The sequence below is a fragment of the Hemitrygon akajei genome, unplaced genomic scaffold, assembly GCF_048418815.1.
Source record: "Hemitrygon akajei unplaced genomic scaffold, sHemAka1.3 Scf000166, whole genome shotgun sequence".
NCBI lineage: Eukaryota > Metazoa > Chordata > Chondrichthyes > Myliobatiformes > Dasyatidae > Hemitrygon > Hemitrygon akajei.
In genome coordinates, this window is record NW_027332052.1 from 1 (window position 1) to 27,384 (window position 27,384).

Here is a 27,384-nt window from a genome sequence, read left to right on the forward strand (position 1 = left end):
GGTCACGTGAGGCTGTGCGCCGCAGATCTGCCCCGCCCTCCGCTTTGTGACAGACGATCACGTGGTGTGTTGCTAACAAGGTTTACAAGAATAATCTCAGGAATGATCGGCTTTATGTTTGAGGAGTATTTGATGGTTCTGGACCTGTGCTCAATGGAGTTCAGAGGGACGGAGGGGGTGGTGGAGGGATGTATGGTTAAGTAAACCTACCGAATGCTGAAAAGCCTGGATACAGTGGACATGGAGAGGATGTTTCCATTAGACAGAGAGTCTGTGATCTGACAGCACTGTCTCAGAATAAAGATGCTTCCCTTTAAAATTGAGGTGAGAAAATTTCTTCAGCCAAAGGATGTCTGATCTGTGGAATTTGTTGCCGCAGAGGGTGGTTGAGGCTGCCATTTGAGTATGTTTATGGCAGATTAATATATTGATGATTGCTAAATCGCTTCAGGGTTACTGGAGGAAGGCAGGAATATGGTGTTGGAATAAAAAATCAGCCATGGTTGAGTGGTGGGGCAGACCAGATTGATCGAATCACCTAATTCTGTTCCTGTGTCTTATGTCTTACCATACTGAATGATGGCTCCTTCGTATCCCATATCGTTTTGTGATGTGTGAGGGACAATAAAAGATTGTTCACTGAGATCATTATATCTGCCTCTAACATTTAAATTTCAGTGAGTTTTGCTCTTAGTAACATTAAGCAGAAATGTTTGGTTCTCCTTTCTATTGTCAATGTGCTTCATTATCTTTCATGTTAAAGTTCGACCTGCGGTGAGAGATTTATTGGAAGAAAAACCCAACTGGAAGCAAACCACAACTGAAGACAGTGGAACATCAACAAGTGAACCTGCCCGAGGATTGAGAGCATCAACTGGAGAGAACCCATCTGACTCAGAGAATCCAGTGATTCAGTCAGGAGAAAGTTTGGTGAGTCTCATTTACTGAAACACTGGTCCTTTAGACATTACATACCTGTAAAAGGAAGGTAGGAAATAGTTGGAGTGAGACTGAATGTGCCCAGAGGAACCAGTTATGCCTCTGTCAGATCCAGTTGCAATCACTCCAGGTCTGGTAATGTGCTTCCAGCAGCCCAGCCCTTTAAAACCTCTCCCATTCTGTGGAAGTCGAATCTGGAAAAAGTCACTCAGAGACCATATAAATACAAACTCTTTATTCCAAGCGCCCGGGGCTTACTCAGTTAGTCGCTCAAACAGGAACAGTCTATGACTGTTCCCGCCCAATCCACTAACTGATTAACAATTCCCCTTACACCACAGATATATCTGTCCAGATACCCACCACACAAGGCAGGCTGGAGCCAAAGTTATTTGCTATATTACAGCCCCTTAAGATAAATTACAAAATAGTCATAATGGCTTACACACAAAGAACAGACTGAAGCTGTCCTATCTCTACGCATGAGAGCACAATTCAGATAAACATCCAGAAACCCTAGCTAGCTACCCTCAAGAAGAAATATGCCTCAGCATGGCTTAGTACATTGGCTGATCATCAGCAATTTCTTTCAGAAGAACAGGCGGCTATTGTTTAAGGAAGTGTTAACCCTTTTACATACTTTACCACTCCCTCCTTTTGATCATTACATGATCAACAAAGCAGTAATTTTTGAAAGCAACCGTGTACAGCATTTCTCTCCTATGGAGTAGCCAGGAATCCACCAGAGATAATCAATTTGGCTACAGCACTTGAGGAGCTGGCCACAATACTGCAGGGGCCCTGACAGAAACAAAGGCCCAAGTAACAGAAATCCACTGAATAACCTGTACCCGATCTGAGATGTCTCGGGCACCGGCACCAGGGAAGCAACATACCATCCGAGACTCCCGATCTTCCCCACAAAATCTCCTGTCCACCCCCCTGACTATAGAATCCCCTATCATTACTGCTCTCTTCTCTTCCCTCCTCCCCTTCCTAGTCGCGGGTCCAACCTCAGTGCCAGAGACAGGACCACTGCAGCTTGTTCCTGGTAGGACATCCCCACCAACAGTATCCAAAACGGTATACTTATTTCTGATGGGAATGGCCACTGGGGTGCTCTTCACTCTCTGTCTGCTCCCCCTGCCTCTCTTGACTGTCACCCATTTGCCTACCTCCTGTCCTTTTGGTGTGACTGCCTCCCGATAACTCTTATCTATCTCTGCCTCTGCCTCCCGAATGATCCGTAGTTCATCCAGCTCCTGCTCCAATTCCCTAACTCGATCTGATAGGAGCTGCAGCTGGATGCACCTATTGCAGGTGTGGTCATCAGGGACAACTGTGTTGACCCTGACCTCCCACATACTGCATACGGAGCACACCACTGCTCGAACCGTCTCCCCCATTACCTGATCCCAGATTAGTCAGAATAAATGAAGAGCAGGCTTCTTGCCAAAGTCCTCTTGTGCCGAAGCCCGCTGAGCCAAAGCCCAGCACTCTGCTCCTGCGCACTCCGCTGCCCGCTTCTGAAAGTGGGTCGCTTTTTAAAGCCCGCGCTCGCGCAACTTTACCTTCCTCCTCAGGTATTTTCCAGGTATTTGCTGGATCAATAATCAACCCACCCTTGTGGGCACAGGAGAGTTCAAACACCGAACTTCGGCAACTAGGTCCTTTGTTTCGAACCTTCCATCTTCTTTCTTTCTCTCCATCTGACTGTCTGTCTCTGACTGTCCTTGCTTAAATAAAGCAAACTGTGAGCTATGTAAACACAAGCTGTGAGCAAGTGTAAGCAAATAGTTCCACCCCTCCCTCTCTCTCAGTAAGAATCAAACAGGAGCCGAGAAAGCCAGCGGCTGACGTCACTCAGGCACTCTCTCTTAAAATGACAGTCCATGGCAAGAAACCTAGAGGTTTGTCACACCACTATCAACCAATACTTTTTCCTTTCGTTTGAGAGAGTCCTTCTACTCAGTTACTTCAGTAACACGTTTGTAGTCTGTTCGATGTATCCACCGAGATTGCCCCTTCAGTCTCAGAGCCGTGGGAGTGGTCAGTAACACCTAATATGGTCCTCTCCACCAAGGTCTGAGTTTCCCTCAATCCCAGTTCTTGGTCAGGACAAAATTCCCAGGTTCTAGGGTGGGATAGTCACTCCTCTCTGTGGGGTGGTTCTCTTCCTTGTAAGCCTGTCGTACCTGTGAATGTAATGCTTGGAGAATTTTGGTTGGCTGGCATATATATTTCCCCATCACTTCCCCTAGGGTATGCAAATCCAATTTTGCTGGTAGACTTTCTGGGAGCAATGGTACACAAGTCCCCAGGGTGTCCTCATGTGCCATCAATACATGATTTCAGCTGGTGACAGCCCTCTTTTCCCCTGTGGGGTAACCCTCATGTAGAATAGGCTAGCAATACGACCTTCAACCGAGTGAGTCCAGTCTCCGCTGTTAGTTTGGCCAATTTACTCTTCAGAGTGCCATTGACACGTTCCACTAAGCCAGCGGCCCGTGGGTGGTATACACAATGGAATTGTTGCTTGATAGCTAGTTTGTTACACACCCCTTCGCTTGCTTTTGCCACAAAGTGTGGGCCATTGTCAGAGCTCAGCATCTCTGGCAGGCTGTACCTGGGAATTATATCCCGTAATAATACCTTCACAACAGTAATAACAGTATTATTGGTAGTTGGAATAGCTTCAATCCATCTATTAAATGCATCTATAATAACTAAGCAGTATCTATAGCAATGTACTCTAGGCAATTCAGTAACATCAAATTGTAGACACGAAAATGGTCAAGGGAGTCGTACCCGGTGTGCAGGTTAACAACCATTCCCTCCTTTTCCAGGTGTGTGCATAATTGACCAATATAGGTAAAAACTGTGTAGGAACACAAACCTGTCCCGCTGGGGTGATCCAAAAACCTAGGTCGGGGTCTTTCTGGCACCCCATCTGGAACTACAGCTTGCACTCCTCCTCAGAGGCGTCCCCCTGAAAAGTACGTACCTCCCACATGTCTGGCAAACTCGTTCTGCTTGAGTCATGGAGGATTGCTTGATGGGAACCCGAGGAGACTACAACTATCGAGGATTGTGCAGCACTTTTCGCTGTCTAATCTGCTGAAGCATTGAGTTTAGTGACCTGGTTAGCCATGCGGGTGTGGGCCGCACATTTAATAATAGCCAAAACTCGAGGTAGCTGTTGAGCGGTGAGTAAGTTGTTTACAAAGGAGGCATTACTAATGGGGTGGCCAGAGGAAGTCAGGAATCCCCATGTTCCCAGAGAGCCCGGTAGTCATGTACAACTCCAAATGCATAACGGGAGTCCGTGTAATTGTTCGCACTTTTAACTGTTGCTAGGATACAGGCACAAGTCAGAGCAAACAGCTCAGCCTTCTGGACGAGACAGCTGCTTCAAAAGAGGCCTGCTCAATTACTTCACTGTCCGTTACTATCGCATCGCCAGAATATTGTTTCCCTGCTGGATCCACAAAAGGGCTTCCATTCTCATAAAACATTGCCTCGGGCTTGAGGGGATATTGCAGAGTGGATGGGAATGTCTGTCCTTCTTTCATGGTGATCCAGGCGGGGAGCAGTTTTAGAAATTAACAAGCAAGGCCAATTTCATGGCCTGAAATTGCCCAGAGATGGGGTACAGCCTCTTGGGTTCGGTCAATATTAAAAGAGTGTCTTACCAGATGTCCTGTCTTCACCTGAGTCCTTCCAGTATCAGAGTTGGCATGCGGCCAAGTCTGGCCAGCCTCCCTTGGTGCTGGAGGCTTGTTTCATCAGGGTGTAGGCAAGGAACCCTAGGCTCTTTGGCTTGAACCCAAGGCAAACCCTCACGGTGGTATGGGGAACCACCTGTCCTGTCTGTCGCCAAAGGAAATCCGGAACTTCGGCCAGTAATGCACTGTTCTCTCTTCCTTTAACCTCTCTAATGTGACTGGGAACTTTGTCCCTAGAGGGGTGCGTAATACTGGCTTCTCAATCCCCCTGGAATTGCACCTGTAGTGGCTGTGTATGTGGATACGTGCGTTCTGTGCCTTCGAACCCAGACAGAGTGATTGTAGTGTTTGATAGCTGGAATCCATTTTCCGATATAATTTCCTGATTGAGAGTGGTTGTGGTTGCTGGCATATCAATCATAAATGGAATTGGAATTCCAGCAACTTGCAATGTTCCATTGGGCTCTTCCTGAGGGGTGGTACTCACGGCAGGAAGCATCCTTGCTTGTTAATTTGAAAACGGGTTGTTGTCCCCACCTGTCCTTTGGTAGGTTTTTGTTCCCATCTCTGATCCCCAGATATCGCCCTCTTGCGTCCTTCTTCCCACTGAACATCTTCACCTTTAATATTAATTCCCTTCAGGGTTGATTGGGATTTGAAAGTCAGGTCCCAACAATATGTCAAAGCTTGTCACATTCGATTTTGGTCATTGTTAGGCCAATCCATATTATTTGTTTTAATCATGTTGGCTAATTTAGTTGGTAAGTATTGGAGCAGTAGGGAGTTAAACTGGGGGGACAGATTCCCATCTTTACAGGCTTGGTCAGAAGTTGTTCAGACCTCAGATGGGGTCAGCAATCAAATGGCTGAGCATGGTGCGATGAATGTGCTGAGCTGTGTATATCACAATGCAAGAAGCATCGTAGGAAAGCCAGATGAGCTCAGGGCAGGGAATTATGATATTGTAGCCATGATTGGGACTTTGTTGCACCCAACAGTCTGAGGGATTGAGAGGAACAAATTTGTAGAGAGATCGCAGACCATGCCAAGAAACAAAACTTGATGCAGTAAGTGATTTTAACTTTCCATATATTGACTGGGACTCCCATAATGTAAAAGGACTAAATGGGGTAAAGTTTGTCAAATGTGCCCTTAATCAGTGCGTAGGAATCCCGACGTAGAAGTGTGCAATAAGCTGTTAGGAAATTATCCAGGGCTGATGACAGAAATTAGTGATCATAATGCCATGAGATTCAAAAGTAAATATGGAAAAAGAGAGGTCTGGACCACGGGTTGATATTCTCAATTGGAGAAAGGTCAATTTTGATGTTATCAGAAAGGATCTGACAAGTGTGGTTTGCGACAGGCTGTTTTCTGGCCAAGGAGTACTTGGTAAGTGTGAGGCCTTCAGAAGTGAAATTTTGAGGGTGTTGAGTTTGTATGTGCCTGTAAAAATAAAAGTTGAAAGGTAAATGGTGCAGGGAACCTTGGTTCTCAAGAGATATTGAGGCCCCGGATATTTTATTCTTCTGAATGCCTCAGACAGTTGGGTGCTACCAAGACTCATTAATGACTACAAATCATAAATCCATGCGAGCTCATCTGACTTTTTTTTTGTCATCTTCTGTTGGTTTCTAAAAGCTTCCCAATAGTTTTTGCTCTTTTGTTTGCTCTCTCTTTGGTCTTTATGTTGGTTTTGGCTTCTCATTTCAGCCATGGTTGTGTCATTCTGCCTTTCCAATGCTTCCGCTTCTTTGGGATGTATCGATCACTCAGCTCCCGAATTGCTCCCAGAAACTCCAGCCATTGCTGCTCCGTTGTCACTCCTACCTTTCCCCTTACAAGTTTGGCCAGCTTCTCTGTCATAGAAACATGGAGAAGTTCAGTACAGAAACAGGCTGTTTAGCCCACCTAGAACACATTTAAGCTGTCTAATGCAACTACTTGCACTTGGTCAATCACCCTTCATGGCCCTACCATCCAAGTACCTATCAAACTTCTCTTATTGTTGAAACTGGGCTTATATTCACCACTTTTGCTGGCATCTCATTCCACACTCTCACGACCATTTCATTAAAGAGCTTTCCCAAATGTTCCCATTAAATTTTCACCTTCCCTACTTACCCATGACCTCTGGTTGTCATCCTACCCAACCTCAGTGGAAAAAGCTGTTTGCATTTACCCTATCTATACCCTCATAATTCTAACAGATCCTCAAAGCAATGTATAATTTACTTTCTGATGTTTAGACCCTTTTTTAGGGCTATAAAGTGATGAGGGGCATTGATCGTGTGGATAGCCAGAGGTTTTACCCTCAGGGTTGAAATGACTAACACGAGGGGGCATAGTTTTAAGGTGCTTGGAAATAGTTACCGAGGGGTTGGCAAGGGTAAGTTTTTTACTTAGAAAATAGTGTGTGTGTGCAAACCACTGCCAGCAGTGGTGGTTGAGGCAGATACAATAGGGTTTTTTAACAGCCTCTTACATAGGCACATGGAGCTTAGAGAAATAGAGGGCTATGTGCTAGGGAAATTCTAGGCACTTTCTGGAGTAAGTTACGTGGTTGGCACAACATTGTAGGCTGAATGGCCTGGAATATGATGTAGATTTCTATGCTCAATGTTCTATGTTGAACAGTGAAATAACATCTCTTCTTTAATCTGTACAGGGTCCACGATTTTAATGTGGCTTTTTCACACTCCAATAGAACCTTTGTCCATCTCCTGAGTAAATAGAGATGAAAACATATTTAAGATCTCCCCCATCTGCTTTGGTTCCATACGTGGATTGCCATTCTGGCCTTACAGAGAACCAACTTTGTGCCTTAAAATCCTTTTGCTCTTAATATATCTCTGGAATCCCTGATGATTAATCTTTTCTGCAATGGCAACCTCATGCCTGCTTTTAGCCATCTTGATTTATCTCTTATGTGTTCTCTTGTATATTTTATACTTCATAAGAACCTGCCTGCCTATCCCTGTTATGAAACTCCATTTTGTTCTTCACCAGGGTCTCAATATCTCTTGAAATCCAAGGTTCCCTACAGTTTCTATCTTTACCTTTTATTCTGACAAGCACATACCCGCTTTGTACTTTCAAAATTTCGCTTTGAAGGCCTCCCACTTACCAAGCACACCTTTGCCATAAAGCAGCCTGTCCCAATCCACAGTTGACAGATCCTAGTATCTTAATTCCAGGTGTTGATCCATTCCCTGAACACGTCCACCTTTCTTATCATGTTCCTTGCATTGAGATATACAGGGCTCAGCATATACACTGCACCATGCTCAACGTTTTTCATTCCTGACCTTGTCTGAGGTCTGAACAACACCTGTCTCCACAACACCTCCACTATCTGTTCTGTTATTCAGGCATCCATTCCCCCTGAGACGTTAGTTTAACCCCCCCCTTACCACCACCCCCCACCATGCAGCTCTATCACCCCTTTAGTTTTCATCTCCCAGATCAATAAAAAGGAGGTGCATACAGGCAGATAGGAACAAATGGGCTACTTATGAGATACAGGAAATTCAAGTGAACACTGATGAAAGAAGGCATGAGGTTGCCCCAGCAGACAAGGTGAAGGAGAATCCTCATGGATTCTGCAGATATGTTAAGTGCAAAAAGATTGCAAGGGAAAAAATTAATCCTTTACAAAATCAGAATGGTAATCTGTATGAGGAGACAAAATAGATGGGGGAGATTTTTTCTGCATTCGTATTTACTCAGGAGGTGGACACAGAGTCTATAGAAGTGAGGCAAAGCGGCATCAACTTCATGGACACTGTACATGGAGGTGGAGGTGTTTGCCGTCTGAAGGCAAATCGCCATGGATAAATCCCCAGGGCCTGACAAATTGTTCCCTCGGACCCTTTGGAAGACAAGTGCAGAAGTTGTCGGGGCCCAAGCACAGATGTTTAAATCATCCTTAGTGACAGGTGAGGTACTGGAGGATTGGAGGACAACCAATGTTGTTCTGCTGTTCAAGAAAGGCTCTAAAAATAAACTAAGAAATTGTACATTGGTGTGCTTGACATCAGTAGGGGGAAAGTTATTGGAACTTATGTGCAGGAACTGGATATATAAGTATTTGGATAGATGTGAATTGATTAAGGATAGACAACATGACTTTGTGCTTGGTAGTTCATGGCTCACCAATCTTATAGAGTTTCTCGAGGAAGTTATCAGGAAATTGGACGAAGGCAAGGCAGTGGATGTTGTCTACATGGACTTCAGCAAGGCACTTGACAAAGTCTCATATGGGAGGTGGGTCAAGAAGGTTCAGTCACTCAGCATTCAAGATGAGGTAGTAAATGGGATGAGACACTGGCTTTGGGAGAAGCCAGAGTGTGGTAGCAGATGGTTGCCTCTCTGACTGGAGGCCTGTGACTAGTTGTGTGTCATACGGATCAGTGCTTGACCTGTTGTTGTTAGTCATCTATATCAGTAGTCTGGATGATAGTGTGGTTAACTGGATCAGTAAATTTGTGGATGACACCAAGATTGGGGTGTAGTGGACAGCGAGGAAGACTATCATGGCTTACAGTGCGATCCGGACCAGCTGGAAAAATGGTTTGAGAAATGGAAAATGGAATTTAATGCAGACAAGTGTGAGGTGTTGCACTTTGGTAGGACCTACCAGTGTAGGTCTTATACAGTGACTGGTTGGGCACTGAGGAGTGTTGTAGAGGAAAGGGACCTGGGAATACAAGTCTGTAATTCACTGAAAGTGGTATCACAGTTAGGTAGAGATGGAAAGAAAGATTTCAGCCCATTGGCCTTCATGAACCAAAGCACTGACAACAGTAGATAGATGAAAGTTGTAAAAGAGGTTCCGAGAGTTCAGAGAAAATTCACAAGGATTTTGCCAGGTCTGGAGGACTTGGGTTACAAGGAAAAATTGAACAGGTTAGGACTTTATTCCTTGGAATGTAGAAGATTGAGGGGAGATTTGATTGTGATAGAGGGGCATAGATAAAATGCAAGCTGGCTTTTACCACGGAGATGGTGTGGAACTACAACCAGAGGCCATGGGTTAAGGGTGAAAGGTGAAATGTTAAGAGGAACATGAGGGGAAACTTCTTCACACAGATGGTCATCTGGGTGCGGAATGAGCAGCCAACACAAATGGTGAATGCGAGCTGGATTTCAACATTTAAGGAGTTTTGTTTAGGTACCTGAATGGTAGGGGTGTGGGAGTGGGGAGTTTAAATAGTTTAGCACAAGCTAGATAGCCCAAAGGGCCTGTTTCTTTGTTGGTACTTTTCTGCAAGAGCCTTTAACAGCTTTGCGGACCAACCATTGATCTCAGCAAGAAATTTTTATAAGGCATTAAAACTGTGGCACTTTAAGTTAATAATACATATAAGAAAATCCCAGCGGCACATCAAGAAAGACTATTTGTGTGAGAATTTTTCAGTTACTGTGTGGCCAGGCACCCATGCAGCTCAGCAGGAACAGGGAATAATACAAATGGAGGGAGCCAAACTGAGCCAAGGCACAAATTGGAGACTGCAGAAATGCCCCATTCCTATAGAAACAAGAAGAGCATCAGGGAATTGATGGTTATTTCAGATACCAGCACTGTGCCCAGTTAGAAGATGATTTCTCGTGCAACTTGGGTGGAACCTCACTGTAACAGTATGATGCTGGATCAGACCTTGGCAACTCAAGTAATCTCATCCGAAGTGTTGTCCTACACCCAGTGATGGATTTTGTAAATCTTTTTACAGGTTAAAAACGAAAAGGAATTTGTCTCCCGGAAGCTCAGACATGGCACACCAGTTTTGCTGTCTCTGTCTAGATAATTAAGAAGTGAAGCAAGGGATTCAATCGACCATCCTACCTGATCAGACTACGGGGCAGGATTCACTCAGTCATTTGACCAACTGGCACGCCCGTCATTTTACACAGGGGAGAGCCCATTCTTCTGCTCAGACATTGGGAATGGATTCAGTCAGTCATCTCAACTGAAGGTACATCAGCAAGTTCACACTGGGCAAGGTCATTCACCTGTTCTGTGTGTAAGAAAGCACTTAGTCTGTCAACCCACCTGTGGACACACCAGTCAGAAGCTGGTCATCTGCTGAATTTCTGGGAAAGGATTCACTCGGTCATCTGACCTGATGGCACACCAGCGAGTACAGACCGGGGTGCGGCCATTCACTTGCTCGGACTGTGGGATGAGATTCACTCGGTCATCCACCCTACAGAGTCACCAGCGAGTTCACACTGGGGAGAAGCCATTCACCTGCTCAGACTGTGGGAAGGGATTCACACAGTCATCCCACCTACAGATACATCAGCGAGTTCACACTGGGGAGAAGCCGTTCACCTGCTCGGTCTGTGGGAAGGGATTCATTGATTCATCCACCCTACAGAGACACCAGCAAGTTCACACTGGAGAGAGGCCGTTCACCTGCTCAGTCTGTGGGATCGGATTCACTCAGTCATCCAACCTGAAGAGTCATCAGCGAGTTCACACTGGGGAGAAGCCATTCATCTGCTCAGACTGTGGGAAGAAATTCACTCGGTTATCCAGCCTGCAGAGTCATCAGCATGTTCACACTGGGGAGAAGCTGTTCATCTGCTCAGACTGTGGGAAGGGATTCACTCGGTCATTTGACCTAATGGCTCACCAGCGAGTTCACACCGGGGAGCGGCCGTTTATCTGCTCAGACTGTGGGAAGGGATTCCCTTTGGCATCGAAACTAGTGAGACACCAGCGAGTTCACACTGGGGAGAAGCCATTCAACTGCTCAGTCTGTGAGAAGAGATTCATCAACTCTTCCAGCCTACTGACACACCAGCGAGTTCACACTGGGGAGAAGCCATTCACCTGCTCAGTCTGCGGGAAGGGATTTACTCAGTCATCCCACCTACAGAGACACCAGCATGTTCACACTGGAGAGAAGCCATTCACCTGCTCAGAATGTGGGAAGAGATTCACTGATTCATCCACCCTACAGAGTCACCAGAAAGTTCACACTGGGGAGAAGCCATTCACCTGCTCAGAATGTGGGAAGAGATTCACTGATTCATCCACCCTACAGAGTCACCAGAAAGTTCACACTGGGGAGAAGCCATTCACCTGCTCAGTCTGTGGGAAGGGATTCACTCGGTCATTTCACCTACTGACACACCAGCGAGTTCACACTGGGGAGAAGCCATTCACCTGCTCAGTCTGTGGGAAGAGATTCACTGATTCATCCAACCTGCAGAGACATCAGTCAGTTCACACCGGGGAGAAACCGTTCACCTGCTCAGTCTGTGGGAAGGGATTCACTTTCTCATCTAAACTGAAGGTACATCAGGTGGTTCACACTGGGGAGTGGCCATTCACCTGCTCAGTCTGTGGGAAGGGATTCACTCAGTCATTTCACCTACTGACACACCAGCGAGTTCACACTGGGGAGAAGCCATTCACCTGCTCAGAATGTGGGAAGAGATTCACTGATTCATCCAACCTGCAGAGACATCAGTCAGTTCACACCGGGGAGAAACCGTTCACCTGCTCAGTCTGTGGGAAGGGATTCACTCAATCATCTAAGCTGAAGGTACATCAGCGAGTTCACACTGGGGAGAAACTGTTCACCTGCTCAGTCTGTGGGAAGGGATTCACTCAATCATCTAAACTGAAGGTACATCAGCGAGTTCACACTGGGGAGAAACCGTTCACCTGCTCAGTCTGTGGGAAGGGATTCACTCAGTCCTCCACCCTACAGAAACACCAGTCAGTTCACACATTTTGAACTATTCACCTGCTCAGAATGTTGGAAAGGATTCATTCAGTCATCCCAACTACTGGCACACCAGTCAGTTCACATTCTTATTAATTCCTTGCTTTTGCTTGCTGAGGACATTCATTTTAAGAGAGAGAGTGATTAAGAAGGCAAATCAGTCAGGCTTGCAGCTTGTTTACATCGCTCACAGTTTGTTTAGTTTTAACCGAGGACTCAGACACTCAGAGTCAGACGGAGATGAAGGAGGAAAAATGGAAGGATCGAAACCAGGGAACTAGTGGCCAAGGGTCACTGTTTAGAGCTTTCCTATGCCCACAAGGGTGGGTTAAGTGTTGATTCACCATACATCGAATGTGTGGTTATCACCTCATTTGATCCATAGGTGTGGATCGGATTTGGGGTATCCTGTGAAGACTACTTATGTGTTAACGCTTGGCTGGGTGTGGTGTGATAATTCACTTGAAGGCGATACCCTTTGTGACAAGTCACTTTCGGTGATAATTCGTATGTGGATTTGAAACAATGAAGCATAAAATCTACAGCAACTGTTCTCTTGTTTCACCACAATGGAACCTTTGGAAATCGACGTAATTGCCTTCTCTCGACATTTACCCTGGATTACAAATATCTCTCTCTCATCACCTATTCCGTGGATGAACTGAACTTCCATACTTTACCATCTCAAGACTCTAAGCCTTGTTTCCCCCGAGCTCCATAGTTTGGGAGTTATATTTTGTTACGCCTGTGCCCCAACTCTGAGGGGCTGAAGGGTACAAAGTAGCCCCCTCCTTTTTGAGAATCGCAAGATCGCTATTAATTCAGGTCAGGAGACGCAGGAAATGAGAGAAAGACATGCAGAATTCACATGGGGTTTGGAATGTCCTGGCCCCTCAGCGATACAAAGCCACGGGAAACGGCCATTGTCTCTTGGAGACGGAATTGTGTATTGAGTACTGTACTATTTATTTGAAGCCCTCAGGGAATGAGCCGAGGGGGCTGGCTGAGGTATTGCATCATCCCAACCTGATTGACATCTGAGACCCCGTGAGTAAGGATAAAAGAGGGTCTGGGGAACAACCCCTTTAGACGCACCAGGAGAAACGATAGAAATTCCGTAACAGCATTTAATAGCGACTGCCGGTGGTGACTTGTGCGTGTGTCCATCCTTGCTCGGATGACGAGTTTTCCACGGAACGGCTTAGCTAAAGGACCGACTACAAAAACGGAACTCTCGAAGGATCGACATCATAAAAAGGAAAGCAGGCAAGTTTAAAACATCTGTCTCTCTTGACTCCAACAAAAGGCTGCAGCCTGCATGAACTTGAGTGACTTTTATATTTCCATCGGACAATACATTATCCCCTACACAACGATAGAGTTATTTCTTATTGATTATTATTATACCCGCGCTTTTAGATTTAGTATTGACGATGTATATTATCTGTATGTTTGCATTGATATTATTTTTGTGTATTTTTATCAATAAATACTGTTAAAAATAGTACCATCAGACTTCAATGGACCTCTCTATCTTTGCTGGTAAGTGACCCAGTTATGGGGTACGTAACAATTTACACACATATATACACATAACACTGTTAACTTTTGTTTATCTTGCTTAATTTACTTTATTATAAGTAGATACTAATAAAGATAGTGGTTTTAACATTAAAACTAGACTCCAGGAGTAGTCTATTGTTGCTGGTTAATTTCTAAAGCTTTAGTTTCTAAATATTTGTTCATAACAAAATTGGGGCCTGCATCTGGGATATGAACAAATTTGAGGGCGTGTTGATTAATTAATTATTGATTTCATTGGGGAAATCCCTTTTGATTTATTTGTGTGTGCAAAATCAGCAGCAATGGATGTTGATAAATCTCTGGAAGCACCAACCTCTGAGGCATTAGAGGACGCCAGAAGGATCGTGTTGTTGTGTATTGTGAAAAGGTTTAAACTTGCTAAGGTGAAATTGACAATGAGGAAGGCACAGATGCAGAGGATTATAGCTGAACATCATGTATCTGAGGTGTGTTTAAAGTGGAGGAGTTGGAGGTGTTTCCTGAAAGTAAACCTAGTGAGCTTGAGCTCCATTACAAGTTAGAAAAGTTAAAGATGGAGGCTGCGGAAAGGCAGAGGCAGTTTGAGGCTAGAGAGGCAGAAAAACAGAGGGAGGAAGCAGAAAGACAGAGGGTGTTCGAGCTGGAAAAGATAGAGAGATTGCAGCAAAGGGGTCTAGCGTTAGACTCTGGTGATAAGTTTGAGGACAGTTGGGAAGTTAAATTGGTACCTCCACTTGACGAGGCAGAGGTTGATAAATACTTTCAGTATTTTGAGATGGTTGCTCGGAGTTTAAAGTGGCCAGAAAAGGGTTGGCCTATTCTCTTACAATGTCTAATTAACGGGAAGGATCAGCAAGCATATTCTGCTTTGACAGTTGATGAAGCAGCTGATTATGACATAGTGAAACAGGCTGTGCTCAAAGCTTACGAGTTGGTCCCAGAATCGTACAGGCAAAAGTTTAGAAATTCAAGGAAATCTGTGAACCAGACTTATATGGAATTTTCTTGTGAGCAGTTTGTGTTTTGGCTGGTGCACATATAAAAATATAAATGTTGATTTTAACAGCTTGAAAGAGTTGGTTGTAATTGAAGAATTCAAAAGGTGCGTCCCTGATGACATAAAGACGTATTTAGATGAAAAGGATGCTGCTACATTGCAGGAGTCTGCTAGATTAGCAGATGAGTTCGCTTTAACTCATAATGTTAAATTTACCCAGAATAAGAGCTTCCAAAAGAGTAGCAGGGATCACCAGGGTAAACCAGAAATTAAAGCTGGGACTAGTGACACGAGTAAGAATGAAGGGAAGCAGTTGAAGGAGAAATATTCTGGTCTGTCTTGTTACTATTGTAAGAAGCTGCTCATATGATGGCTAACTGTTCTATCCTGAATAAGAAAAAGAAAAAGAAGGCAGTCCCAAATGCCTGTGTACAATATGTTGAAGCACCTATAAACCCACAGGGTTCTGAACATTCTGTTGAAGCTCAGTTAAGAACTGAGAGGACTGACCAAGTTAAGAAGGGATTCAATCATTTTATGTTAGATGGGTTTGTATAAGTAAAGGAACGGTCAACCCCAGTACCGGTGAAAATCTTTGAGATACTGGGGCTTCTCTGTCACTTATATTAGCGTTCTAAAGTTTGGTGATGAGACTAACACTGGTGAGGTAAATCTTATTAAAGGCATTGGGAGCGGCATTTTATTAAAGGCATTGGGGCTTCTGTGCCGTTGCACAAGGTAACTGTACAGTCAGGGTTGGTTTCCAGACCTGTTAAGATTGGATTGTGCTCCAGTTTACCAGTGGAAGATGTTACTTTGCTGTTAGGGAATGACCTGGCAGATGGTAAAGTAGTTCCGGCAGTGCAGTTGACAACTAAGCCAACCACTGGTGACCGACAGATGGATTTTAACATTTATCCTTCTTGTGCAGTAACTCCCAAGTGTGGCTAAAAAGTCTGCCGACGCAGATGGTTCTGTGCAGCATGATTCTGATACCCATGATAGCCAAAATCGGGATTCAGGTAATGCTGACCTGTCAGGGACTTTTCTGCCTTCAATGTTTCAACAGGATTCAGGTAGCAAGTCTGATGAGAAAGACTTATCCCTGTCTAGGAAGCAGTTTATAGCAGAACAGAACCGAGACACTGAGATTGAAGTTTTAAAAGAAACCACTCTTTGAGATGATGAGATTAAGAAAATGCAAGTCGGGTATTATCTCAAGGATGGAGTGTTAATCAGGAAGTGGAGGCCACCTGCTATACCTGTGAGTGAGGAACGGACAGTTGTTCACCGAATTGTAGTTCCTAAAGTTTATAGGATAAAAATGTTAACTTTGGCCCACAGTATGCCCTTAGGTGGCCATTTTGGAGTGAGTAAAACTAAACAGGATTATGAAGGAATTTTACTGCCTAATTTGAGGAAAGATGTTATGACCTTTTGCAGAACCTGTCACACTTGTCAAGTTGTGGATAAACCTAATCAGGTCACACCAGTGGCCCCACTCCAGCTTATACCTGCATTCAGTGAACCCTTTTCCAAAGTTATAGTGGATTGTATTGGCCCATTGCCAAAGACTAAAGCTGGCCATCGGTATTTGCTAACTATTATGAGTACCTCATCCAGATTCCCAGAGGCAATACCTCTCAGGAATATTAAAGCTCAAACTGTGACGAAGGCTCTTACCAAGTTTTTTACTCTATTTGGTTTGCCTAAAGCAATCCAGTCTGATCAAGGAAGTAATTTTACATCTGGTTTATTCCAGCAGGTGGTTTATGAACTGGGAGCTAAATGAATTACATCATCTGCATACCATCCGGAATCACAAGGGGCTTTGGATAGATTTCATTCTACCCTCAAAACAATGAATAAGACATACTGTGTTGAAAATGGAAAATACTGGGATGAAGGAATATATTTTTTTTGTTCACAGTAAGAGAGTCAGTAGAGGAATCACTGGGCTTTAGTCCATTTAAATTTGTATTTGGTCACTGCGTGAGGGGACCTTTGACCTTGTTAAAGGAACAGTGGATTGATGGGATGTACATGTTAACTTCTTAGACTATGTTTTGAAGTTCAAAAACAAACTACACTAGTCCTGTAGCCTAGCAAGACAAAACTTATAGATTTCTCAAAGCAAAATGAAGTTTTGGTTTGATAAGCAGGCTTGTGAAAGAAAATACCAGGTGGGGGGTAAGGTGCTTGCCTTATTTCCAATGTGGATGAATCCAGTTAAGGCGAAATTCAGTGGACCGTATGAAATAGTCTCTCAAGTTAATGACGTGAATTATGTTACTAAGACACCCGACCGACACAAACCAACACAGCTCGTACACATAAATACGATACAGACTTATTTTGACAAGCAGGCACCATCTGTGGGTGTTGTTATCAAATCATATGAATCTGGCAACCCTGAGAATGAAACAATTGACTCATCTGAGACTTTTCACAAGCTAAATATGGTCCCAGTTAGGCTAATGAACTCGGTTGTTCAAGAAAACATTGATAACAAGTTGGCTCATCTGCAGCCAAAGCAACAGTGGTACCGTTTCCTGGATGGTAGCAGCAGGATCAGTTTGTGGTTGTGGTGAATTGGGTCCTCAATATCCTCCGGGCCCTTTTATCACACCTGCCTCTGCAAATGTCCTGAATAGTGGGAAGTTCACATCTTGAGATGTGCTGGGCTGTGTGCACCCCTCTCTGTAGGTTCCTGCAATTAAGGAAAGTGCAGTTTACCAGGCAGTGATTCAGCCAGTCAGGATGCTCTCATTTGTGTTCCTGTAGAAAGTCCTTAGGATTTGGGTCCCCATCCCAAACTTCAACCGTCTGAGGTGAAAGAGGTGCTGTTGTGTTTTTATCACAACACAGCTAGTATATACAGACCATGTCAGATCCTTGGTGACCCTCTCAACCCCAGATCCATTGATGCTAATAGGGGTTAGCCTGTCTCCATTCCTTTTGTTATCGACAATTAGCTCCTTTGGTTTTGTGACAATGATTGAGAGGTTGTTTTCTGGACACCAGTCAGATGTTGTTCATACCTCAGATAGAGTCAGCAATCAAATGGTTGAGCATGGTGCGATGAAAGTGCTGAGCTGTGTATATCACAATGCAAGAAGCATCGTAGGAAAGCCAGATGAGCTCAGGACAGGGAATTATGATGTTGTAGCCATCACTGGAACTTGGTTACACCCAACAGTCTGAGAGATTTAGAGGAACAAATTTGTAGAGAGATCACAGACCATGCCAAGAAACAAAGGTTGATTCAGTTGGTGATTTTAACTTCCCAGATATTGACTGGGATTCCCACACTGTGAAAGGACTGGATGGGGTAGAGTTTGTCAAATGTCCCCATAATCAGGACGTAGAATTCCTGATGTAAAGTGTGCAATAAGCTGTTAGGAAATGATCCAGGGCTGATGACAGAAATTAGTGATCATAATGCCATGAGATTCAAAAGTAAATATGGAAAAAAAGAGGTCTGGACCACGGGTTGATATTCTCAATTGGAGAAAGGTGAATGTTGATGGTATCAGAAAGGATCTGACAAGTGTGGTTTGGGACAGGCTGTTTTCTGGCAAAGGAGTACTTGATAAGTGGGAGGCCTTTAGAAGTGAAATTTTGAGGGTGTGGAGTTTGTATGTGCCAGTCAAAATAAAAGTTGGAAGGTAACTGGTGCAGGGAACCTTGGTTCTCAAGAGATATTGAGGCCCCGGATATTTTGTTCCTCTAAATGCCTCAGACTGTTGGGTGCTGCCAAGACTCATTAACGACTGACTCATTAATCATCATTCCAATTCCTGAGCTCATCTGACTTTTTTTTTAGTTGTCTTCTGTTGGTTCCTAAAAGCTTCCCAATAGTTTTTGCTCTTTTGTTTGCCCTCTCTTTGGCTTCTCATTTCAGCCATGGTTGTGTCCTCCTGCCTTTCCAATGCTTCCACTTCTTTCGTAAGTATCGATCACTCAACTCCCGAGTTGCTTCCAGAAACTCCAGCCATTGCTGTTCCATTGTCACTCCTACTGGTTTTCCCTTCGAAGCAAGTTAGACCAGCTTCTCCATCATAGAAACGTGGAGAAGTTCAGCACAGAAACAGGCTATTTGGCCCATATAGTCAATGCCAAAAAAAACATTTAAGCTGTCTAATGCATCCACCTGCACTGGGACCATTGTCCTCCATACTCCTACCATCCAGGCTCCCATCCAAACTTCTTTTAAATGGTGAAACCGAGCTCACATTCATCACTTGTGCTGGCATCTCATTCCACACTCTTGCGACCATTTCAGTGAACGTCTTTTCCACATGTTCCTGTTAAATTTTCACCTTCCCCACTGACCCACGAGCTCTGGTTGTCGTCCCACACAACCTCAGTGGAAAGAGCTGCTGGCATTTAACCTATCATTTTCCTCAAAGTTTTGTACACTTCTAATAAATCCTCAAAGCAATGTATAATTTCCTTGTTTATGTTTAGAGCCTCTTTTTTAGGTGGATAAGATGATGAGGGGCATTGATCATGTGGATAGTCAGAGGTTTCTTTCCCAGGGCTGAAATGGCTAACACAAGAGGGCAGAGTTTAATGGTGCTTTGAAATAGATACCGAGGGGATGTCAGGGGTAAGTATTTTTACACAGAGAGTGGTGGGTGCGTAGAGAGTGTTTCAGTTCCTGTGGGACCAGGCATCCATGCAGCTCATTGGGAACAGGGAATAATACCAATGGAGAGAGACAACTGAGCCAGATCACAGGTTGGAGATGGCAGAACTGCCCCTATGTTATAGAGACAGGAAGAGCATCAGAGAGTCTGATTGACATTCCAGATACCAGCACTGTGCCCAGTTAGAAGATGATTTCTCTCTCCAACTTGGGTTGAACTTCACTGTAACAGTGTGATGTCAGCTCACACCTTGCCAACTCAAGTGATCTCATCTGAAATGTCCCACACCTATTGATTGATTTTGTAAATCTTTTTACAGGTTAAATATGACAAGGAATTTGTCTATGGGAATCTCGAACACAACACACCAGTTTTGCTGTCTCTGTCCAGATATTTAAGAAGAGGAGCAAGGGATTCACTCGGTCATCAGACCAACTGGCGTGCCCGTCATTTTACACGGGGGGAACGCATTCACCTGCTCAGACAGTGGGAACGGATTCACTCGGTCATTTCAACTGAAGGTACATCAGCAAGTTCACACTGGACAAGGCCATTCACCTGTTGTAAGTGTGAGAAGGGATTCGGTCAGTTATCCCACTTGTGGACACACCAGTCAGTTCACACTGTGCAGAGGCTGGTCATTTGCTGAATTTGTGGGGAAGGATTCACTCGATCATCTGACCGAATGGCACACCAGCAAGCTCACAGTGGAGAGAGGCTGTTCACCTGCTCAGACTGTGGGAAGGGATTCACTCGCTCATCTAAACTGAAGGTACATCAGCGAGTTCACACTGGGGAGAGACCGTTTACCTGCTCAGACTGTGGGAAGGGATTCACTGGATCATCCCACCTACAGTTGCACAGGTCTGTTCACACTGGGGAGAGGCCGTTCACTTGCTCAGACTGTGGGAAGGGATTCACGTTTTTATCCCAACTGAAGGTACATCAGCGAGTTCACACTGGAGAGAGGCCATTCACCTGCTCAGACTTTGGGAAGGGATTCACTCAGTCATCTGAACTGAAGGTACATCAGCGAGTTCACACTGGGGAGAGGCCGTTCATCTGCTCGGACTGTGGGAAGGGATACACTTCTTCGTACCAACTGAAGGTACATCAGCGAGTTCACACTGGAGAGAGGCCATTCACCTGCTCAGTGTGTGGGAAGGGTTTCACTCAGTCATCTGTACTGAAGGTACATCAGCGAGTTCACACTGGAGAGAGGCCATTCACCTGCTCAGTGTGTGGGAAGGGATTCACTCAGTCATCTGAACTGAAGGTACATCAGAGAGTTCACACTGGGGAGAGGCCGTTCACCTGCTCAGTCTGTGGGAAGGGATTCACACAGTCATCTGTACTGAAGGTACATCAGCGAGTTCACACCGGAGAGAGGCCGTTCACCTGCTCAGACTGTGGGAAGGGATTCACTTGCTCATCTAAACTGACGGTACATCAGCTAGTTCACACTGGAGAGAGGCCATTCACCTGCTCAGTGTGTGGGAAGGGATTCACTCAGTCATCTGAACTGAAGGTACATCAGCGAGTCCACACCGGGGAGAGGCCATTCACCTGCTCAGACTGCGGGAAGGGATTCACTCGCTCATCTGATCTGAAGGCACACCAGCGAGTTCACACTGGGGAGAGGCCGTTCAGCTGCTCAGACTGTGGGAAGGGATTCACTTGCTCATCCCAACTGAGGGTACATCAGCGAGTTCACACTGGAGAGAGGCCGTTCACCTGCTCAGTGTGTGGGAAGGGATTCACTCAGTCATCTCAGCTGATGATGCACCAGTCAGTTCACACTGGCGAGAGGCCATTCGCTTGCTCAGACTGTGGGAAGCTATTCACTTCTTCGTCCCAACTGAAGGTACATCAGCGAGTTCACAGTGGGGAGAGGCCATTCACTTGCTCAGACTGTGGGAAGGGATTCACTTCTTCGTCCCAACTGAAGGTACATCAGCGAGTTCACACTGGTGAGTGGCCGTTCACCTGCTCAGACTGTGGGAAGGGATTTGCTCTGTCATCTCACCTACTAACACATCGGAGAGTTCACACTAGGGAGAAGCCGTTCACCTGCTCAGACTGTGGGAAGGGATTTTCTCAGTCATCTAAACTGAAGGTACATCAGCGAGTTCACACTGGGGAGAGACCGTTCACCTGCTCATATTGTGGGAAGGGATTCACTCAGTCATCCATCCTAATGACACACCAGCAAGTTCACAGTGGCGAGCGGCCATTCACCTGCTCAAACTGTGGGAAGGGATTCACTCGGTCATCTCATCTACAGAGTCATCAGTCAGTTCACACTGGGGAGTGGCCCTTCACCTGCTCAGACTGTGGGAAGGGATTCACTTGCTCATCTAAACTGAAGGTACATCAGCGAGTTCACACTGGGGAGAGACCGTTCACCTGCTCATATTGTGGGAAGGGATTCACTCAGTCATCCATCCTAATGACACACCAGCAAGTTCACAGTGGCGAGCGGCCCTTCACCTGCTCAGACTGTGGGAAGGGATTCACTTGCTCATCTAAACTGAAGGTACATCAGCGAGTTCACACTGGAGAGAGGCCGTTTACCTGCTCAGTGTGTGGGTAGGGATTGACTCAGTCATCTCATCTACAGACACACAGGCGAGTTCACAAAGGAGAGAGGCCGATCAGCTGCTGAGACTTTGGGAAGTAATTCTGTCAGCAAAATCAACCAAATGTGCATCATTGAGTTCACAGTGGGGAGAGGCCGTTCACCTGCTGTGAATGTGGGGAGCGATTCACTCAGGTCATTTAACCTTATGTAACTCTTGCTTCAGCTAGCAACTTAATATAGGGGGTGATAGCCCCTGAGCTTGGCCAAACCTAAGAAATCTCATTTGTGTGAATGCTGCATGATGTGTCCCCTGTTACAAATCAGTACCCCAAAAATAACAAATGGTACACAATATGCGATTAAACAATTGAGCTATTTAATTCTTACTTTGACTATAGGATTAGTAAAGGAAACAAAAAAATAGAAAACGGGCCCTTTCTCTTTACTCATGTCTTCTCATCTCTCCCTGACAAAAGACCGTGAAAATCTACCTTCCAGACTCACAGGAAAGAACAATATCTCTCTCATTGGGTAGCTAGGCACTCCAAAACCCTGTTATTTCTAGTCATAAGCTAAACATTGCTGCTGCAGAGAATCCATTAGCTCAGCAGTGAAACATAACAGAGAGACCATTACGTTAGCAGTGAAATCTCACACTTGTGACACACTACCGGGTTCACACAGGGGAGAAAGTTTCAATAAGTTGCATCTGAATATTTGTCCATCACTGTTGCTAAAGCTATTTTGAGAGTGACTATCGGTGCTGAACTCTGCAATTATTGCTGCTGCTCACCACATCCAGTTCTGGGCATGGGAGGAGTTTCTTCTACTGCATATTCACCTTTAATGGGACTGGAGTTTAATATTGACTGGGGTGGAGTGTGGCCAGTGAAGAAGTGGAGCTTTGAGGCTTTGGCTAAAGTAGTTTTGGCAGATGGATTGTGCAATCAAGTCAATCAAGATTTGAATAGCTCCTGGAGGCTGCGCCTCTCTGTGAATGGAGTTACAGCAGTTTCTGAGCTGCTCCTAGTTTTGTCCCTTTCCCCCTAGTTTAAACCAAATTTAATATCTTCAGTTGCTGATTCTTGAAGGGGAACAATATATCTTTGAGGAGTGGGAAATACTTGTCTGAACCTAGTGATAAAGGCAACAGGAAAGGAAAGATGCAAAAGGAAGGATCTGATGAAATGCCATTGTGGGCTGAAGATATGGCTTGGACAGTTCATTTAAAGACTAACTTGAAAAGAATAGTAATGAAATGATGTCATTTCTGGGGAAACTTAAGGATCTGGAAGCTCAAGTCACTACACACAAAGAGGAATTGAAGATAATTAAGCAAAAATTGCTTGAAAGTAAAATAAAGTAAAACTCGTTTGGAATTATATCAAAATAAGATTATAGACCTGGAAACTAGGTCTCGCCGAAGGAATATACAAATTGTTGGGCTGCAGGAAGGAGTTGAAAATGGAGATTTAACTGCTTACATGGGTAAGCTTTTTCATACCTTATTTCCTTCTATATTATCACAGCCGCCTACTGTAGAAAGAGCAGACAGAACTTTTACTTCGAGATCCAAATAAACCAAGGGCTGTTCTGGTTTGTTCTCATTATTTTAGGATTAAAGGTCAAATAATGCGACAGGCAAGAAAACAGAGTTTTTAGATTTGAGACATCTGAGCTCGGTTTTTATGAAGATTTTTCTAAGGAGGTAATGGAACAAAGATTAAAATTTGCTCTGGTAATGAAACAGGCATATGATAAGAAATTGTTTCCTTCCTTGCATCACCCAACAAGGATTAAAGTTTTTCCTCCTGATTCTCCTCCTCGTACATTTTGTGATCCTAAAGTTGCACTGGCATTTGTTTAAACTATACCTGCTGTGACTGCGGATTGAACTGTTTGGCATATTATCTGCATAATAGCATTTCAGAAAGAAGATTTATGAAGGCTACTTGGACATTTCATTGAGAGACTATTAAAAGAACATTAGGGGACTTGTTTATTATTGCATATCATTGTTGTTTTTGGTAAGAAGATTTATGGTTCAAGTATGACTGTTTAAATGGTTATTTTGACATTCAATGGAGAAAAAGAACATAAAAGGACTTACTCCTTTAACCTAATATCTGGTTTGATATTGTTTGAGTTTTTTTCTTAATTAACTAACTGGTAGTTCTTCCAACTAATGGGGCTATTTCCTTCTCTTATATATACTTAGCGGAGGTTTCAATTATTTGTATAATATTAGTTTTAAAGATTGTGTTGATCTGTTATTAAACACTATGCTTAGTTTCTCTAGGTAATATGTTTTAGATTTTAATAACTGCTTATTTTTTAAATTCTTTTCAATATATTAATATGTTTTTAATATAATGAATATTATTGCATCTTATAGCTGAATTTAAAGCTTTTTTCGAGGATTTAATATTAAGTTTAAGATGGAGCTGTTTTTTACTTTTTAAGAGATAACAATTTTTTGGATTCCTCTTTGTTTTAAAAAAGATTAAATATAAACATGGGATAGTTTGTAGATGCTGGAATGTAAACATTTTCCTTTGTTGAGACTTTGTCGTTCCTCTTACAAGGTCAGTGGGTTTCATTTTTTAACTGGGGAGGGATAGAGAACCTTTTTTAATCTTTTTTTTCGGACAGACAGAGCAGTCTTGGCTGTGTTTTCTATCATAGGGTGCCTGCTTTTTCTGGGCTGTGGGGGGAGTGGGATGGAGTTAGAATGAGGGTTTTTTTCCCATTTGGTGGTTCTGGAGCATGTGTGTTTTCTGTGTGGTTGTATTCTCCATCGCCACCATTTTTGATCATCCCATATTGGTATGTGCTCGGCACATGTGTAAAGTAGAATAAAATTATAGTATGGAATCTAAACAGATTAATGTAATAAGTTAGAATGTACATGGTTGGAATCATCCTATCAAATGAAAAAAGACTTTTAAAATCATGAATCGATTTCAAACTGATACAGTTTTTGCCCAGTAGACGCATATCAAGGAGGGAGATCAAAATAGGTTTTTTGGATCGTGGAAGAGTTTGCAATTTCACTTCACTTCTCAAAGTAAAACTAAAGGAGTGTCTATTTTTATTAAATCCAGTATTTTGTTCATTCAAGAGGATATTAAGTCAGATTCTTTAGTGGATTTGCTGTACTGCCTCATTTAAATGAATATATGTTGATAATGGGCGGGGATTTAAACTGTTGTTTAAATCCTTTGATTGACAGGAGCTCAACCAACCAGCAACTTCCAAATCACTCCGCATTACTTATTAATTCCTTTTTGACTGATTTTTGGATTGATGGGATTATGCAGATATTTACACCCTGATGATAGAGAATATTCTTTTTTGTCACATGTTTATAGAAAATATTCAAGGATCGATTATATTATAGTTGACCCTTACTTCTTGCCTCGTGTTAAATTGTGAATATGACACTATCGCTGTATCTGCTCATGCAGCTTTCAGTTTGTCTTTCGAATTTGAAGATGCCATCCTTGCCCACCCACCTTGGCGCCTGTCTCAGACGTCATTGCAGAATTCAGACTTTGTTAGCTTCATTGAAAACCAGGTAAAATATGTTTTTTCTTTTTAATGTTATAGGGGGTACATCTAAATGAATCAAATGGGATACATTTAGAGCATTTTAAAGTGCTCAGATCATTTCTTATTCTGCTAACCTGAAAAAACAGACTAAAGTAGAATTAGATAAGATTACCAAACAAGTTAAAGACTTCAATAATATGTATGCGATTTCCCCTAATATTGACTTATTTAAACAAGGATGGAACTTCAATCACAATATAATTTATTATTAACTCATCCTATTGAAGGCTATTTGCTTAAGCTAAAAAGTCAACTTTATATGTCTTGAGATAAAAATAACAAACTGCTTGCATCTCAATTAAAAACGGCCAGAGCCAAAAGGCAAATTTTGAAAATCTGTAGGAAAGATGGTACCCTGACTTGGGAATATGAAGATATTAATAAGATTTTTCAAGATTTTTATACTGAACTTTTATGAATCTAAATTTCCAGTAGATTCTTCTAAAATGATTTTTTTTTACGAGAGATTGTTTTTCCTCGAATTTCTTTTAAGGATCAAAAAACTCTTGATGCCCTAATTACCAAAGCCAAAATTCATAAAGCTATTTTTTCAATGCCATCTGGTAAGGCCCCTGGACTTGATGGGTACCCTGTAGAATTTTATTAAAAAATTGGAAAATTGCTGTCTCAGTATATGTAGGAAATGTTTAAGGACTCTTTTGTGAAAGGCGATTTACACTTTACTTTTTAATACACTTCTATTGCTTTAATTCTTAAAAAGAATAAAGGTCCTTCTGATTGTGCCTCATATAGACCTATTTCATTATTGAATGTTGATACTCAGATCCTGTCAAAGATAACGGCCAATTGGTTGGGAAATTTTTGGGTAAAGTTATTTTTAAAGATCAAACAGGCTTTATAAACGGCCGTTATTCCTTTTCAAATGTTTGGAGATTATTTAACATTATATACCCATCTTCTTTTAAAACTCTATAATGTGTCATCTCTTTCGATGCTGAAAAAGCGTTCGATCGCTTATTGCATGGAAATACTTATTTAATGTTTTAGAGAAATTTGGTTTTGGTGTTAATTTAAATAATTGGATTAGAATGATATATAAAACTCCTATTGCCTTTGTTATTACTAATAATTGTAGATCTCTCTTTTCAGCTTTCACGGAGGACAAGACAAGGTTGTCTATTAAGTCCTTTGGTATTTAACTTAAAATTAGAATCCCTTGGTATCACTCTTCATGAAGCTAAAGATATTCATGGGATTCTTGTGAATGAGATTTCTCTACGCTGACGATTTTCTGGTTTATGTATCCAATCCCGAGGAATCTCCCTGCCTTGCTAAATTTATTTCATGAATTTGGAGATTTTTCAGGATATAAAATAAATTTTAATAAAAATGAATTGTTTCCTTTAAATGAATCTGTTTCTATATTTGGTAATACTCCTTTCAACATTACGGATTCTTTTAGATATTTATGTGTTATAATCTCTAAAAGAAAAAGGATCTTTACAAAGCTAATTTTGTTCCCTGAGTAGATTCTATGAAGTATTTATTTAGTGGATGGATCCCACTTACATTTTCACTTGTTGGTCACATCCATATAGTCAAAATGCTGATTTTA

At 43.1% G+C, this 27,384-nt stretch overlaps 1 pseudogene; it reads left to right on the forward strand.

The window, feature by feature from the left end:
- Positions 1 to 208: 208 nt before the first annotated feature.
- Positions 209 to 27,177, forward strand: LOC140724135 (uncharacterized; annotated as a pseudogene).
- Positions 27,178 to 27,384: the final 207 nt, after the last annotated feature.